Source organism: Drosophila pseudoobscura, chromosome X (assembly GCF_009870125.1).
Source record: "Drosophila pseudoobscura strain MV-25-SWS-2005 chromosome X, UCI_Dpse_MV25, whole genome shotgun sequence".
Lineage (NCBI taxonomy): Eukaryota > Metazoa > Arthropoda > Insecta > Diptera > Drosophilidae > Drosophila > Drosophila pseudoobscura.
The window spans coordinates 25,703,640-25,722,756 of record NC_046683.1 but is presented as its reverse complement, the minus strand read 5'-3'; positions in this window follow the sequence as shown (position 1 = coordinate 25,722,756).

The window sequence follows — 19,117 nt, the reverse complement described above, 5'->3', positions numbered from 1 at the left end:
CCTCTCTGATGAAGCATTAGGAACAATAAAGGCGTTCCAAGTCACCGAGGCAAATTATGAAAAGGCCTTGGCTGGCCTAACACGAGTATATGACAACGATTATTTGATTTTCACGAATAATATTTCAATCTGCATCATCTCTAAGAACTCTAATCGATACTGTTTCGTCGATTTACGGATCGTTACTGTCGATCGGAGATGATACAAAAATTTCGATTGCAATGCTCATTCATCTCGTTTTAAACAGAGTCGACCCAGAGACGACAAAAAAGTGGGATGAACAGCTTACTTATGAGAAGCTGTCGCTTTGGTCCGACTTTGAGAAAGTCTTGAATCGTCGATACCAGCATCTGTCTGCTGAAGAATCGACCAAGGCAAGGCAAGACAAAGTCATGCCAAGCAAGCAACATAATCGCAGTTCATTTGCTTGTTCTTCCACTTCCACCAACAGTAGAGCTCAGCAAACTTGTAGCTACTGCAATTCAGGAGACCATGTTGTGTCAAATTGCCCTTCATTTTCGCGTCTCTCGGTAATGCAAAGGTTTGAGTTTGCTAAGTCGGCATCCCTATGCATTAATTGTCTGCGAAAAGGCCACGCTGTTGTAAAATGCAAAGCCAATAAATGTCGAGTGCGCAGCCGCTCACATCATACATTATTGCATCGATACACAGTGTCGGCTAATAGTCTCACGTTGCCACCACCCCAAGAGAGTCCTTCTCCTCCATCAAATCAGAATCAACCTTCCACGTCACATGTTTTGCATGCGACAGCGTTGGACAGGGTAATTCTGGTTACGTCGATCGTAAGCGTCCGAACTAACAGCGGTGAACACATTCTGGCCAGAGCTCTGCTCGACTCTGAATCACAAACAAATTTCATTACCGAGGACCTCGCTAATCGCTTACAGATCCGTAGAGAGGAGTCCTGTATTAACTTGCTTGGAATTGGTGAATCTAATTCTCAAGTAAAGGATAAAATACACACAGTGGTGAAGTCGCGAATAAATGGTAGTGGGTTCTCCTTTGATTTTTGGATCCTGAAATCAATTTCAGGTTATCACACTGACCAGTCAGTGAATGTGACTGACTGGCGAATCCCAGAGAACCTACCCCTGGCAGACCCTTATTTCTACAAGCCACAAAGAATAGATATGTTAATTGGAGCAGAATCGTTCTTTGAATTATTAGCTGTTTGTCAAATTAAACAAGGTCCTGACTTTCCAACTCTTCAGAAAACCCTTCTTGGTTGGGTTGTGTCGGGAAAATATGTTTCCAGGAGTTCTGCTCCTCAAATTACAAACAGTTTGAGTTGCAGTGAAGAGTTGCTAGTATCCATCGATAGGACCTTGAAAAAGTTTTGGTCACTGGAAGAAATGCCATCTACCAAGAAAATTGCCACACCTGAGCACAAGCTATGTGAAGAACACTATCGTAAGACGACTCAGGTACTATCATCAGGTCGGTTCGAAGTAAGGCTCCCGTTTAAATCAGATCCAAATTGTTTAGGCAACTCCTTTGAGGTTGCGAAACGGCGGTTTTTGTCGCTTGAAAGAGATTGCATCGTAACCCTGAGTTGAAGAAAATGTACTTGGAATTCATGGAAGAGTACCTCTCCTTAGGTCATATGTCTCCTACTGACAATACGATTCTACTACTCCACACTACGTAATCCCTCATCAGTGTGTTCTGAGGCCCCAAAGTACGTCTACCAAGCTCCGAGTCGTGTTCGATGCTTCGTCCAAGACGTCCTCACAGGTGGCCTTAAGTGACATTCTGATGGTGGGACCTACCATTCAAGAGGAATTATACTCGACACTGCTCCGTTTCCGTCTGCACAGGTTTGCCCTGACTGCTGATGTTAAAAAGATGTATCGCCAAGTGATGGTGAACGAAGCGGATCGGCAGTTTCAGCTCATAGTGTGGAGAAGACCCTTCTGAATCCTTGAGATTATACAAGCTCAACACTGTAACCTATGGGACTGGACCAGCCCCATTCTTAGCTATCCGGTGTTTGAAAAGGTTGAGTGAGTCTGCGAAGCTCTCATTCCCTAGAGCTGCTAACGTTATTGGGTCCGACTTTTACGTCGATGACTTGTTGACTGGTGCTGCATGCGTAGAGGAGCTAAGGGCAATTAAGTCCGAAGTGTCTCAGGTTCTGCAGACCACAGGGTTTGAGTTGACTAAGTGGTTTTCAAACTCACCCGAGATCACCGCATCTGAGAGCACAGCCAAACCAATAACAATCTCGGATTCAGAGTCGACAAAGGTTAGTTAGGAGTTAGGAATCTCATGGTTACCTACTGACGATGCCTTTAAGTTCAAAATTGACAATTCAGTTATGGGTCTCCGAGCGACAAAACGGAACATACTATCGGTGACATCAAAGTTGTTTGACCCCCTTGGTTTTTTAAGTCCTATCGTTATAAAAGGCAAGATCCTATTGCAGGAGCTTTGGCTTAACAAACTAGATTGGGATGAGTCGATCCCGCTGCATTTGGAAACAGCGTGGAATAAGTTGAAAAATACACTATCTCAATTTGAAGACATATCCATATCTCGGTTTGTGTATTCCGATCCCATGTCACCGGTTCAAATACATGCCTTTGCTGACGCCTCCATGAGAGCGTATGGAGCGTGCGTCTATATACGTAGCAGAACTGCAGAAGGTTTAAAAATATCATTGTTGACTTCGAAATCCAAAGTAGCGCCGCTCAAGACCAAAACGCTCCCAAGGCATGAGTTATGTGCCGCTCACCTTCTCGCAGATCTCATAGTATCAAGCCCCTATTAAACGTGCCCATTGAACGAGTCGCTTATTGGTCGGATTCAGAGGTAACTCTCCATTGGATCCGGTCTCATCCATCGTCGTTGTCGACTTTCGTTTCAAATAGAGTGGCTGAGATTCAAGAGTGGTCAGATGATGCTACGTGGCGGCATGTACCCACGAAACAGAACCCAGCAGATATTGTCTCAAGAGGTTGTGACGTCGACGAAATCGTTGGTCGTCAATTTGGTTCGAAGGACCATCATTTCTGAAAGAGGAAGAAGAAAACTGGCCCAAGAACGCTCTTTTCGAACACGCCGATGATCTTCAGCTGGAAAAGAGGAAGACTGCGGTCGGGCTGACCGCGGCTGTGCGAAGTTCGGGGCTGTTAGATGTCATCGAGGGATTCTCGTCACACCTCAAACTGCTTAGAGTGTTCGTGTATGTGTTCCGCTTTATAAGAAAATGTAAAGACCCAAGCCTAAATTTCGAAAAAACTATCTCACCGACCAAATACAATGAAGCCTTTTATAAAATTGTCGTCCAGCATCACGAGTATCAAGGAGAAATCGAAAAAGTTAGGAAAGGATCTACAATTGGTCCTAGTCTTCAGCGGTTGAACCCATTCATTCATGAAGACACAGGGACTTGGTGCAACTTTTCGTTGTTGCGAGTGGGGGGGCGACTAGCCAAAGCTCCTATATCATACGATGCCAAGTTTCCTCTGCTTTTGACTAAGCGCTCGCAATTCGTGCGAAGCTATATTCGTCATCTGCACCATTCGAATTTTCATGTCGGCCCACGAGCACTTGTGAGCATCCTTCGACAGAGCATTTGGATAGTGAACGCTCAGGAGGTCTGCCGTCAGACAGTTCGATCGTGTATGCGCTGTTTTAAATGCAAGCCTCGATTGCTGAGGCAACTCATGGGGAATTTACCCGCAGATCGACTCCTTGCTCTCCGCCCATTTTCAATTTGCGGCGTTGAGTTTTGTGGACCAGTGCACACGACATTGAAAATTCGCGGAAGGCCCCTATACAAGTCATACATTGCGCTTTTTGTTTGTTTTGCGTCCAAGGCGGTTCACCTAGAAATAGTTTCCGATCTAACCACTGACTGTTTTTTGTTGGCTTTCCAAGATCCAAGCGACAGCGAGGCCCTAACACCCGGGCGCCTGCTGACAGGCGGTTCGCTCATCGCCCCCCCAGCACTGCGGACTCCGGACCAAGAGAGTCTCAGTTGCTTGCGGCGATGCCGACTTGTCTCGTCAGTCAGGCAAGCGTTTTGGTAGCGATGGTCCCGCGAATATGTCCTGGGGCTGCAAATTCGGGGCAAATGGCACCAGCAGCAACCGAACCTCGAGGAAGACCTCGTCATCGTGGCCGAGGAAAATCTGCCGCCTCAGGAGTGGCTCGTGGGAAGGGTCATCGCCACGCACGCAGGAGAAGACGGCATGGTCAGGGTCGTCGAAATAAGGACTAGCACTGCAGCGGTTTTTCGGCGGGCCATTCACAAATTGGCGTCGCTCCCAATGTGTTGAAGCCGATGCAGGCGTTCAACGGGGCCGGTGTTGCGTGACCTTCCATCCATTTTTAGTTATTGATCTTAATTATGAAGTCTAGTGTAAGTTAGGCTAGGGCAAAGCGGGAGCGCAATAAAAGCTCGCTCTCTCGCTCTTGGCGAATTCGCCCCGCTTTGCCACCGTAGGTTAGCTAGAGTAAGAGATTTGAATTGTGAAGAAAATATAGTTGTTCGCCAACCTTGAACTAGATCGAGCGTATCAAATTTTCGCCCCGCCTAATAAATAATTTAAATTACAGCCACCCAAAGTTTTCGGTAATTCATTAGAAAAACTCTTCTTATTTTTCATGGCGCCCCCGGGTGGACTGTAAAGTGAATTATAGGCAAGAACAATAAGTGACAGTGACACAAGAAATTGCAGTATACATATGCAAACATATTCGTTGCCCGCGTCGTGTGTGTGTGCAATCGGCAATCAATTTGTAAAATATATTATCGCGTCGGTCGCGCCAACAATAATTTTTGTGCAAATTTCTGCTACCGCCGAGGGATGCCCTGCGATAAAGACAGGAAAGTAGCAGTTGGATTCAAAGATCCAAAAGAGGAATCAGAGGTATTTGTGCAGAAAATTGAAGGCTGAGCAAAAGACATTCAGATCTATCTTTGAGGTGTCTTGTGCTGAAAACATTGCACATCGCCTTCAATTCTAGGCACAGACGTATGATATACATATAGTAGAGCTTGATTGCATGAATTTTATTAGTAATTGCATAAATATAACTAAACACACATAAATACATACATATCGACACATACAGACATATGTGAACCGCTATTTGGACGCAACAGTTATATGTACATACATCTTTCGTTTACTGCAACCACTGTCGCCCTCCCCCCCCCCCCTTTTTATTTTGTTCTACCTTTCTCGTCGTTAGAACCTCACAAAGTTTGTTCGTTCGTTCATCCAAGCCACGGCGTATAGAAAATATCCACAAATACATACAAGCAGCAGCACCGGTGCATTATTTCGTTTTCGCTTCTCCACTGCTGCTTGCGTTGTATTTGTTGGGAGAATTTTCGTTGCCGCTCTTGAGCTTAACGGTGCGCCAAGTGACGCGCTACCCTGTATCTAACGGGTATATTGTTTTCGGCTGTTACTTGCCAAGTGACGCGCTACCCTGTATCTAACGGGTATATTGTTTTCGGCTGTTACTTGCCAAGTAACGCGCTACCCTGTATCTAAGGGGTATATTGTTTTCGGCCGTCACTTGCAACTACTCTTTCCCTCGTGCCTCGACATTCAATTAAAATTCGTTTTCGATTATCGTTCTCGTTCAAATGTTTAAAAAAAAAATAATAATAATAATAATAATAAATAAATAAATAGAAATAATAGTGGTTTGTTGCGTAAAATCTTCATACACAAATATTATGGCAGAAAAAAGTAAATCCACTCTTGAAGACTTAAAGATTAAGCTCAAAAGTCGAGTAAAAAGCATTCGCCGCTTAGAGGATCGATTAGATCAAGGGTCGATTTCTTTGCAATTACCGGAATTACAATGTAGATTAGATTGTTTGAATGCTTCAATTGAAAAGGCTAACCATTTGCAGGAGCAAATCGAGGACATAACAGGTGATGATGCATATGCAGCCGAGTTGGAAGAGCTGACAATTGTCACCGATGCAGCAAGCGAGACGAAGCCAGTGTCTTCTTCAGCCCCAACTCATGCTAGACTTCCGAAATTGGCATTACCCAAATTTAGTGGTAAACACTCGGAATTCAAAAATTTCATTAGCCTTTTTGAGAGACTAGTCCATAGCGACAACAGCATACCGGTGATCGAAAAATTTAATCATTTAATTTCGTGCCTCTCTGATGAAGCATTAGGAACAATAAAGGCGTTCCAAGTCACCGAGGCAAATTATGAAAAGGCCTTGGCTGGCCTAACACGAGTATATGACAACGATTATTTGATTTTCACGAATAATATTTCAATCTGCATCATCTCTAAGAACTCAAATCGATACTGTTTCGTCGATTTACGGATCGTTACTGTCGATCGGAGATGATACAAAAATTTCGATTGCAATGCTCATTCATCTCGTTTTAAACAGAGTCGACCCAGAGACGACAAAAAAGTGGGATGAACAGCTTACTTATGAGAAGCTGTCGCTTTGGTCCGACTTTGAGAAAGTCTTGAATCGTCGATACCAGCATCTGTCTGCTGAAGAATCGACCAAGGCAAGGCAAGACAAAGTCATGCCAAGCAAGCAACATAATCGCAGTTCATTTGCTTGTTCTTCCACTTCCACCAACAGTAGAGCTCAGCAAACTTGTAGCTACTGCAATTCAGGAGACCATGTTGTGTCAAATTGCCCTTCATTTTCGCGTCTCTCGGTAATGCAAAAGTTTGAGTTTGCTAAGTCGGCATCCCTATGCATTAATTGTCTGCGAAAAGGCCACGCTGTTGTAAAGTGCAAAGCCAATAAATGTCGAGTGCGCAGCCGCTCACATCATACATTATTGCATCGATACACAGTGTCGGCTAATAGTCTCACGTTGCCACCACCCCAAGAGAGTCCTTCTCCTCCATCAAATCAGAATCAACCTTCCACGTCACATGTTTTGCATGCGACAGCGTTGGACAGGGTGATTCTGGTTACGTCGATCGTAAGCGTCCGAACTAACAGCGGTGAACACATTCTGGCCAGAGCTCTGCTCGACTCTGAATCACAAACAAATTTCATTACCGAGGACCTCGCTAATCGCTTACAGATCCGTAGAGAGGAGTCCTGTATTAACTTGCTTGGAATTGGTGAATCTAATTCTCAAGTAAAGGATAAAATACACACAGTGGTGAAGTCGCGAATAAATGGTAGTGGGTTCTCCTTTGATTTTTGGATCCTGAAATCAATTTCAGGTTATCACCCTGACCAGTCAGTGAATGTGACTGACTGGCGAATCCCAGAGAACCTACACCTGGCAGACCCTTATTTCTACAAGCCACAAAGAATAGATATGTTAATTGGAGCAGAATCGTTCTTTGAATTATTAGCTGTTTGTCAAATTAAACAAGGTCCTGACTTTCCAACTCTTCAGAAAACCCTTCTTGGTTGGGTTGTGTCGGGAAAATATGTTTCCAGGAGTTCTGCTCCTCAAATTACAAACAGTTTGAGTTGCAGTGAAGAGTTGCTAGTATCCATCGATAGGACCTTGAAAAAGTTTTGGTCACTGGAAGAAATGCCATCTACCAAGAAAATTGCCACACCTGAGCACAAGCTATGTGAAGAACACTATCGTAAGACGACTCAGGTACTATCATCAGGTCGGTTCGAAGTAAGGCTCCCGTTTAAATCAGATCCAAATTGTTTAGGCAACTCCTTTGAGGTTGCGAAACGGCGGTTTTTGTCGCTTGAAAGAGATTGCATCGTAACCCTGAGTTGAAGAAAATGTACTTGGAATTCATGGAAGAGTACCTCTCCTTAGGTCATATGTCTCCTACTGACAATACGATTCCTTCTACTCCACACTACGTAATCCCTCATCAGTGTGTTCTGAGGCCCCAAAGTACGTCTACCAAGCTCCGAGTCGTGTTCGATGCTTCGTCCAAGACGTCCTCACAGGTGGCCTTAAGTGACATTCTGATGGTGGGACCTACCATTCAAGAGGAATTATACTCGACACTGCTCCGTTTCCGTCTGCACAGGTTTGCCCTGACTGCTGATGTTAAAAAGATGTATCGCCAAGTGATGGTGAACGAAGCGGATCGGCAGTTTCAGCTCATAGTGTGGAGAAGACCCTTCTGAATCCTTGAGATTATACAAGCTCAACACTGTAACCTATGGGACTGGACCAGCCCCATTCTTAGCTATCCGGTGTTTGAAAAGGTTGAGTGAGTCTGCGAAGCTCTCATTCCCTAGAGCTGCTAACGTTATTGGGTCCGACTTTTACGTCGATGACTTGTTGACTGGTGCTGCATGCGTAGAGGAGCTAAGGGCAATTAAGTCCGAAGTGTCTCAGGTTCTGCAGACCACAGGGTTTGAGTTGACTAAGTGGTTTTCAAACTCACCCGAGATCACCGCATCTGAGAGCACAGCCAAACCAATAACAATCTCGGATTCAGAGTCGACAAAGGTTAGTTAGGAGTTAGGAATCTCATGGTTACCTACTGACGATGCCTTTAAGTTCAAAATTGACAATTCAGTTATGGGTCTCCGAGCGACAAAACGGAACATACTATCGGTGACATCAAAGTTGTTTGACCCCCTTGGTTTTTTAAGTCCTATCGTTATAAAAGGCAAGATCCTATTGCAGGAGCTTTGGCTTAACAAACTAGATTGGGATGAGTCGATCCCGCTGCATTTGGAAACAGCGTGGAATAAGTTGAAAAATACACTATCTCAATTTGAAGACATATCCATATCTCGGTTTGTGTATTCCGATCCCATGTCACCGGTTCAAATACATGCCTTTGCTGACGCCTCCATGAGAGCGTATGGAGCGTGCGTCTATATACGTAGCAGAACTGCAGAAGGTTTAAAAATATCATTGTTGACTTCGAAATCCAAAGTAGCGCCGCTCAAGACCAAAACGCTCCCAAGGCATGAGTTATGTGCCGCTCACCTTCTCGCAGATCTCATAGTATCAAGCCCCTATTAAACGTGCCCATTGAACGAGTCGCTTATTGGTCGGATTCAGAGGTAACTCTCCATTGGATCCGGTCTCATCCATCGTCGTTGTCGACTTTCGTTTCAAATAGAGTGGCTGAGATTCAAGAGTGGTCAGATGATGCTACGTGGCGGCATGTACCCACGAAACAGAACCCAGCAGATATTGTCTCAAGAGGTTGTGACGTCGACGAAATCGTTGGTCGTCAATTTGGTTCGAAGGACCATCATTTCTGAAAGAGGAAGAAGAAAACTGGCCCAAGAACGCTCTTTTCGAACACGCCGATGATCTTCAGCTGGAAAAGAGGAAGACTGCGGTCGGGCTGACCGCGGCTGTGCGAAGTTCGGGGCTGTTAGATGTCATCGAGGGATTCTCGTCACACCTCAAACTGCTTAGAGTGTTCGTGTATGTGTTCCGCTTTATAAGAAAATGTAAAGACCCAAGCCTAAATTTCGAAAAAACTATCTCACCGACCGAATACAATGAAGCCTTTTATAAAATTGTCGAAATCGTCCAGCATCACGAGTATCAAGGAGAAATCGAAAAAGTTAGGAAAGGATCTACAATTGGTCCTAGTCTTCAGCGGTTGAACCCATTCATTCATGAAGACACAGGGACTTGGTGCAACTTTTCGTTGTTGCGAGTGGGGGGGCGACTAGCCAAAGCTCCTATATCATACGATGCCAAGTTTCCTCTGCTTTTGACTAAGCGCTCGCAATTCGTGCGAAGATATATTCGTCATCTGCACCATTCGAATTTTCATGTCGGCCCACGAGCACTTGTGAGCATTCTTCGACAGAGCATTTGGATAGTGAACGCTCAGGAGGTCTGCCGTCAGACAGTTCGATCGTGTATGCGCTGTTTTAAATGCAAGCCTCGATTGCTGAGGCAACTCATGGGGAATTTACCCGCAGATCGACTCCGTGCTCTCCGCCCATTTTCAATTTGCGGCGTTGAGTTTTGTGGACCAGTGCACACGACATTGAAAATTCGCGGAAGGCCCCTATACAAGTCATACATTGCGCTTTTTGTTTGTTTTGCGTCCAAGGCGGTTCACCTAGAAATAGTTTCCGATCTAACCACTGACTGTTTTTTGTTGGCTTTCCAAGATCCAAGCGACAGCGAGGCCCTAACACCCGGGCGCCTGCTGACAGGCGGTTCGCTCATCGCCCCCCCAGCACTGCGGACTCCGGACCAAGAGAGTCTCAGTTGCTTGCGGCGATGCCGACTTGTCTCGTCAGTCAGGCAAGCGTTTTGGTAGCGATGGTCCCGCGAATATGTCCTGGGGCTGCAAATTCGGGGCAAATGGCACCAGCAGCAACCGAACCTCGAGGAAGACCTCGTCATCGTGGCCGAGGAAAATCTGCCGCCTCAGGAGTGGCTCGTGGGAAGGGTCATCGCCACGCACGCAGGAGAAGACGGCATGGTCAGGGTCGTCGAAATAAGGACTAGCACTGCAGCGGTTTTTCGGCGGGCCATTCACAAATTGGCGTCGCTCTCAATGTGTTGAAGCCGATGCAGGCGTTCAACGGGGCCGGTGTTGCGTGACCTTCCATCCATTATTAGTTATTGATCTTAATTATGAAGTCTAGTGTAAGTTAGGCTAGGGCAAAGCGGGAGCGAAATAAAAGCTCGCTCTCTCGCTCTTGGCGAATTCGCCCCGCTTTGCCACCGTAGGTTAGCTAGAGTAAGAGATTTGAATTGTGAAGAAAATATAGTTGTTCGCCAACCTTGAACTAGATCGAGCGTATCAAATTTTCGCCCCGCCTAATAAATAATTTAAATTACAGCCACCCAAAGTTTTCGGTAATTCATTAGAAAAACTCTTCTAATTTTTCATGGCGCCCCCGGGTGGACTGTAAAGTGAATTATAGGCAAGAACAATAAGTGACAGTGACACAAAAAATTGCAGTATACATATGCAAACATATTCGTTGCCCGCGTCGTGTGTGTGTGCAATCGGCAATCAATTTGTAAAATATATCATCGCGTCGGTCGCGCCAACAATAATTTTTGTGCAAATTTCTGCTACCGCCGAGGGATGCCCTGCGATAAAGACAGGAAAGTAGCAGTTGGATTCAAAGATCCAAAAGAGGAATCAGAGGTATTTGTGCAGAAAATTGAAGGCTGAGCAAAAGACATTCAGATCTCTCTTTGAGGTGTCTTGTGCTGAAAACATTGCACATTGCCTTCAATTCTAGGCACAGACGTATGATATACATATAGTAGAGCTTGATTGCATGAATTTTATTAGTAATTGCATAAATATAACTAAACTCACATAAATACATACATATCGACACATACAGACATATGTGAACCGCTATTTGGACGCAACAGTTATATGTACATACATCTTTCGTTTACTGCAACCACTGTCGCCCTCCCCCCCCCTTTTTATTTTGTTCTACCTTTCTCGTCGTTAGAACCTCACAAAGTTTGTTCGTTCGTTCACCCAAGCCACGGCGTATAGAAAATATCCACAAATACATACAAGCAGCAGCACCGGTGCATTATTTCGTTTTCGCTTCTCCACTGCTGCTTGCGTTGTATTTGTTAGGAGAATTTTCGTTGCCGCTCTTGAGCTTAACGGTGCGCCAAGTGACGCGCTACCCTGTATCTAACGGGTATATTGTTTTCGGCTGTTACTTGCCAAGTGACGCGCTACCCTGTATCTAAGGGGTATATTGTTTTCGGCCGTCACTTGCAACTACTCTTTCCCTCGTGCCTCGACATTCAATTAAAATTCGTTTTCGATTATCGTTCTCGTTCAAATGTTTAAAAAAAAAATACTAATAATAATAATAATAATAAATAAATAAATAGAAATAATAGTGGTTTGTTGCGTAAAATCTTCATACACAAATATTATGGCAGAAAAAAGTAAATCCACTCTTGAAGACTTAAAGATTGAGCTCAAAAGTCGAGTAAAAAGCATTCGCCGCTTAGAGGATCGATTAGATCAAGGGTCGATTTCTTTGCAATTACCGGAATTACAATGTAGATTAGATTGTTTGAATGCTTCAATTGAAAAGGCTAACCATTTGCAGGAGCAAATCGAGGACATAACAGGTGATGATGCATATGCAGCCGAGTTGGAAGAGCTGACAATTGTCACCGATGCAGCAAGCGAGACGAAGCCAGTGTCTTCTTCAGCCCCAACTCATGCTAGACTTCCGAAATTGGCATTACCCAAATTTAGTGGTAAACACTCGGAATTCAAAAATTTCATTAGCCTTTTTGAGAGACTAGTCCATAGCGACAACAGCATACCGGTGATCGAAAAATTTAATCATTTAATTTCGTGCCTCTCTGATGAAGCATTAGGAACAATAAAGGCGTTCCAAGTCACCGAGGCAAATTATGAAAAGGCCTTGGCTGGCCTAACACGAGTATATGACAACGATTATTTGATTTTCACGAATAATATTTCAATCTGCATCATCTCTAAGAACTCTAATCGATACTGTTTCGTCGATTTACGGATCGTTACTGTCGATCGGAGATGATACAAAAATTTCGATTGCAATGCTCATTCATCTCGTTTTAAACAGAGTCGACCCAGTGACGACAAAAAAGTGGGATGAACAGCTTACTTATGAGAAGTTGTCGCTTTGGTCCGACTTTGAGAAAGTCTTGAATCGTCGATACCAGCATCTGTCTGCTGAAGAATCGACCAAGGCAAGGCAAGACAAAGTCATGCCAAGCAAGCAACATAATCCCAGTTCATTTGCTTGTTCTTCCACTTCCACCAACAGTAGAGCTCAGCAAACTTGTAGCTACTGCAATTCAGGAGACCATGTTGTGTCAAATTGCCCTTCATTTTCGCGTCTCTCGGTAATGCAAAGGTTTGAGTTTGCTAAGTCGGCATCCCTATGCATTAATTGTCTGCGAAAAGGCCACGCTGTTGTAAAGTGCAAAGCCAATAAATGTCGAGTGCGCAGCCGCTCACATCATACATTATTGCATCGATACACAGTGTCGGCTAATAGTCTCACGTTGCCACCACCCCAAGAGAGTCCTTCTCCTCCATCAAATCAGAATCAACCTTCCACGTCACATGTTTTGCATGCGACAGCGTTGGACAGGGTGATTCTGGTTACGTCGATCGTAAGCGTCCGAACTAACAGCGGTGAACACATTCTGGCCAGAGCTCTGCTCGACTCTGAATCACAAACAAATTTCATTACCGAGGACCTCGCTAATCGCTTACAGATCCGTAGAGAGGAGTCCTGTATTAACTTGCTTGGAATTGGTGAATCTAATTCACAAGTAAAGGATAAAATACACACAGTGGTGAAGTCGCGAATAAATGGTAGTGGGTTCTCCTTTGATTTTTGGATCCTGAAATCAATTTCAGGTTATCACCCTGACCAGTCAGTGAATGTGACTGACTGGCGAATCCCAGAGAACCTACACCTGGCAGACCCTTATTTCTACAAGCCACAAAGAATAGATATGTTAATTGGAGCAGAATCGTTCTTTGAATTATTAGCTGTTTGTCAAATTAAACAAGGTCCTGACTTTCCAACTCTTCAGAAAACCCTTCTTGGTTGGGTTGTGTCGGGAAAATATGTTTCCAGGAGTTCTGCTCCTCAAATTACAAACAGTTTGAGTTGCAGTGAAGAGTTGCTAGTATCCATCGATAGGACCTTGAAAAAGTTTTGGTCACTGGAAGAAATGCCATCTACCAAGAAAATTGCCACACCTGAGCACAAGCTATGTGAAGAACACTATCGTAAGACGACTCAGGTACTATCATCAGGTCGGTTCGAAGTAAGGCTCCCGTTTAAATTAGACCCAAATTGTTTAGGCAACTCCTTTGAGGTTGCGAAACGGCGGTTTTTGTCGCTTGAAAGAGATTGCATCGTAACCCTGAGTTGAAGAAAATGTACTTGGAATTCATGGAAGAGTACCTCTCCTTAGGTCATATGTCTCCTACTGACAATACGATTCCTTCTACTCCACACTACGTAATCCCTCATCAGTGTGTTCTGAGGCCCCAAAGTACGTCTACCAAGCTCCGAGTCGTGTTCGATGCTTCGTCCAAGACGTCCTCACAGGTGGCCTTAAGTGACATTCTGATGGTGGGACCTACCATTCAAGAGGAATTATACTCGACACTGCTCCGTTTCCGTCTGCACAGGTTTGCCCTGACTGCTGATGTTAAAAAGATGTATCGCCAAGTGATGGTGAACGAAGCGGATCGGCAGTTTCAGCTCATAGTGTGGAGAAGAGACCCTTCTGAATCCTTGAGATTATACAAGCTCAACACTGTATCCTATGGGACTGGACCAGCCCCATTCTTAGCTATCCGGTGTTTGAAAAGGTTGAGTGAGTCTGCGAAGCTCTCATTCCCTAGAGCTGCTAACGTTATTGGGTCCGACTTTTACGTCGATGACTTGTTGACTGGTGCTGCATGCGTAGAGGAGCTAAGGGCAATTAAGTCCGAAGTGTCTCAGGTTCTGCAGACCGCAGGGTTTGAGTTGACTAAGTGGTTTTCAAACTCACCCGAGATCACCGCATCTGAGAGCCCAGCCAAACCAATAACAATCTCGGATTCAGAGTCGACAAAGGCGTTAGGAATCTCATGGTTACCTACTGACGATGCCTTTAAGTTCAAAATTGACAATTCAGTTATGGGTCTCCGAGCGACAAAACGGAACATACTATCGGTGACATCAAAGTTGTTTGACCCCCTTGGTTTTTTAAGTCCTATCGTTATAAAAGGCAAGATCCTATTGCAGGAGCTTTGGCTTAACAAACTAGATTGGGATGAGTCGATCCCGCTGCATTTGGAAACAGCGTGGAATAAGTTGAAAAATACACTATCTCAATTTGAAGACATATCCATATCTCGGTTTGTGTATTCCGATCCCATGTCACCGGTTCAAATACATGCCTTTGCTGACGCCTCCATGAGAGCGTATGGAGCGTGCGTCTATATACGTAGCAGAACTGCAGAAGGTTTAAAAATATCATTGTTGACTTCGAAATCCAAAGTAGCGCCGCTCAAGACCAAAACGCTCCCAAGGCTTGAGTTATGTGCCGCTCACCTTCTCGCAGATCTCTGTCATAGTATCAAGCCCCTATTAAACGTGCCCATTGAACGAGTCGTTTATTGGTCGGATTCAGAGGTAACTCTCCATTGGATCCGGTCTCATCCATCGTCGTTGTCGACTTTCGTTTCAAATAGAGTGGCTGAGATTCAAGAGTGGTCAGATGATGCTACGTGGCGGCATGTACCCACGAAACAGAACCCAGCAGATATTGTCTCAAGAGGTTGTGACGTCGACGAAATCGTTGGTCGTCAATTTGGTTCGAAGGACCATCATTTCTGAAAGAGGAAGAAGAAAACTGGCCCAAGAACGCTCTTTTCGAACACGCCGATGATCTTCAGCTGGAAAAGAGGAAGACTGCGGTCGGGCTGACCGCGGCTGTGCGAAGTTCGGGGCTGTTAGATGTCATCGAGGGATTCTCGTCACACCTCAAACTGCTTAGAGTGTTCGTGTATGTGTTCCGCTTTATAAGAAAATGTAAAGACCCAAGCCTAAATTTCGAAAAAACTATCTCACCGACCAAATACAATGAAGCCTTTTATAAAATTGTCGTCCAGCATCACGAGTATCAAGGAGAAATCGAAAAAGTTAGGAAAGGATCTACAATTGGTCCTAGTCTTCAGCGGTTGAACCCATTCATTCATGAAGACACAGGGACTTGGTGCAACTTTTCGTTGTTGCGAGTGGGGGGGCGACTAGCCAAAGCTCCTATATCATACGATGCCAAGTTTCCTCTGCTTTTGACTAAGCGCTCGCAATTCGTGCGAAGATATATTCGTCATCCATTCGAATTTTCATGTCGGCCCACGAGCACTTGTGAGCATCCTTCGACAGAGCATTTGGATAGTGAACGCTCAGGAGGTCTGCCGTCAGACAGTTCGATCGTGTATGCGCTGTTTTAAATGCAAGCCTCGATTGCTGAGGCAACTCATGGGGAATTTACCCGCAGATCGACTCCGTGCTCTCCGCCCATTTTCAATTTGCGGCGTTGAGTTTTGTGGACCAGTGCACACGACATTGAAAATTCGCGGAAGGCCCCTATACAAGTCATACATTGCGCTTTTTGTTTGTTTTGCGTCCAAGGCGGTTCACCTAGAAATAGTTTCCGATCTAACCACTGACTGTTTTTTGTTGGCTTTCCAAGATCCAAGCGACAGCGAGGCCCTAACACCCGGGCGCCTGCTGACAGGCGGTTCGCTCATCGCCCCCCCAGCACTGCGGACTCCGGACCAAGAGAGTCTCAGTTGCTTGCGGCGATGCCGACTTGTCTCGTCAGTCAGGCAAGCGTTTTGGTAGCGATGGTCCCGCGAATATGTCCTGGGGCTGCAAATTCGGGGCAAATGGCACCAGCAGCAACCGAACCTCGAGGAAGACCTCGTCATCGTGGCCGAGGAAAATCTGCCGCCTCAGGAGTGGCTCGTGGGAAGGGTCATCGCCACGCACGCAGGAGAAGACGGCATGGTCAGGGTCGTCGAAATAAGGACTAGCACTGCAGCGGTTTTTCGGCGGGCCATTCACAAATTGGCGTCGCTCTCAATGTGTTGAAGCCGATGCAGGCGTTCAACGGGGCCGGTGTTGCGTGACCTTCCATCCATTATTAGTTATTGATCTTAATTATGAAGTCTAGTGTAAGTTAGGCTAGGGCAAAGCGGGAGCGAAATAAAAGCTCGCTCTCTCGCTCTTGGCGAATTCGCCCCGCTTTGCCACCGTAGGTTAGCTAGAGTAAGAGATTTGAATTGTGAAGAAAATATAGTTGTTCGCCAACCTTGAACTAGATCGATCATATCAAATTTTCGACCCGCCTAATAAATAATTTAAATTACAGCCACCCAAAGTTTTCGGTAATTCATTAGAAAAACTCTTCTAATTTTTCACCACCTGTGAGGACGTCTTGAACGAAGCTTCGAACACGACACGGAGCTTGAGGGCTCACGAAACACTGATGTGGAATAACGTAGGGTGGAGTAGACGGAATAGTATTGTCAGTAGGAGACATATGACCTATGGAGAGGTACACGCCATGAATTCCAAGTACATTTTCTTCAACCCAGGGTAACGATACAATATTCTTTCAAGCGGCAAAAACCGCTGTTTAGCATCCTCAAAAGAGTTACATGACGTGTGGCAATTTTCTTGGTAGAAGGAATTTCTTCCAGTGAACAAAACTTTTGCAAGGTCCTATCGATAGACAATAGCAGCTCTTCACTGCAAACTCAAACTATTTTTAATTTGGGGAGCAGAAACACATCTTTCCGAAACAACTCAGCCAAGAAGGCTTTTTTAAAGAGTTGGAAAGGTTTGTGGCTTGTAGAAATAGGGATCTGCCAGTGGTAGGTTGTCTGGGATTCGCCAGTCAGTCACATTCACTGACTAGTCAGGGTGAAAACCTGAATATGATTTCAGGATTCAAAAATCAAAGGAGAACTCACTACTATTTATTCGCGACTTCTCCACTGTGTGTCTTTTATCTTTTACTTGAGAATTAGATTCATTAATTCAAAGCAAGTTAATACAAGACTCCTTTCTACGGATCTGTAAGCGCTGAGCGGTCCTGAGCGGTAATAATATTATTTCGACATCCGGAGTCGAGCAGAGCTCTAGCCAAAATGTGTTCAAAGCTCTTAGTTCGGAAACTTACGATCGACGTAGAAAAAATTACCCTGTCCAACGATGTTGCATGCAGAACATTTGACGTGGACGGTTGATCCTGATTTGACGGAGGAAAAGTACTCTCTTGGATTGTTGGCATCGCGAGACTATTAGCCGACACTGTGTATCGATGAAATAATGTATGATGTGAGCGGTTGCACACTCGACATTTATTGGCTTTGCGTTTTACAACAGCGTGGCCTTTTCGCAGACAATTAAGGATGCCGATTTGGCAAACTCAAACCTTTGCATAACCGAGAGACGAGAAAATGGAGGGCAATTTGACACTACATGGTCTCCTGAATTGCAATAGCTACAAGTTTGCTGAGTTCTACTGTTGGTGAAAGAGGGAGAAAAAGCAAACAAACTGCGATTATTTTGCATGACTTTTTCCTGCCTTGGCTTCGCCGGTTCTTCAGCAGACAGATGCTGGTATCGACGATTCAAGACGTTCTCAAAGTCGGACCACAGCGGCAACTTCTCACAACTAAGCTGTTCAATCCACTGTTGTTTGGTCACTGGGTCGACTCTGTTCAAAACAAGATGAATGAGCATTGCATTCGAAAGTTTTGTATTGTCTCCGATCGATAGTAACGATCCGTAAATCGACGAATCAATATCGATTAGATTTCTTAGAGACGGCAGATTGAACAATGTGGAAATATTATTCGTGAAATATTACTCGTTGTCATATACCCATTTTAGGCCAGACTTGGAACGCCCTTATTGTTTCTAATGCTTCATCAGAGAGGCACGAAATCAAATGATTACATTTTTCGATCACCGGTATGCTATTGTCGATATGGACTAGTCTCTCAAAAGGGCTAATGAAATTTATTAGCTCCGAATGTTTACCGCTAAATTTTGGTAATGCCAGTTTCGGGATTCCAGCAGGAGTTGGGGCTGAAGAAGACACTGGCCTCGTCACGCTTGTTGCATCATAGGCGGCGATAAGCGACATTACCTTTCCCTTCGTTAAAATCGTTAGCTTCTCCAATTCGGCTGCCTATGCATCATCACCTGTTATCTCCTCGATTTGCTCTTGCAAATGGTTTGACTTTTCAATTGAAGCATTCAAACAAAATAATCTACAATGTAATTCCGGTAATTGCAAAGGAATCGACCCTTGATCTAATCGATCCTCTAAGCGGCGAATGCTTTTTACTCGACTTTTGAGCTTAATCTTTAAGTCTTCAAGAGTGGATTTACTTTTTTCTGCCATAATACTTGTGTACAACTTACGAAACAAACCACTATATTTATATTTATTTATTTTTTTAAAGTAAAATGTTTGAACAAAATGTATGTTCAAAAAATTCAAAAATAATATAACCTACATATACAGGGTAGCGCGTCACTTGGCGCACCGTTAAGCTCAAGAGCGGCAACGAAAATTCTCCCAACAAATACAACGCAAGCAGCGGTGAAAAAGCGAAAACGCGACAGTGATTG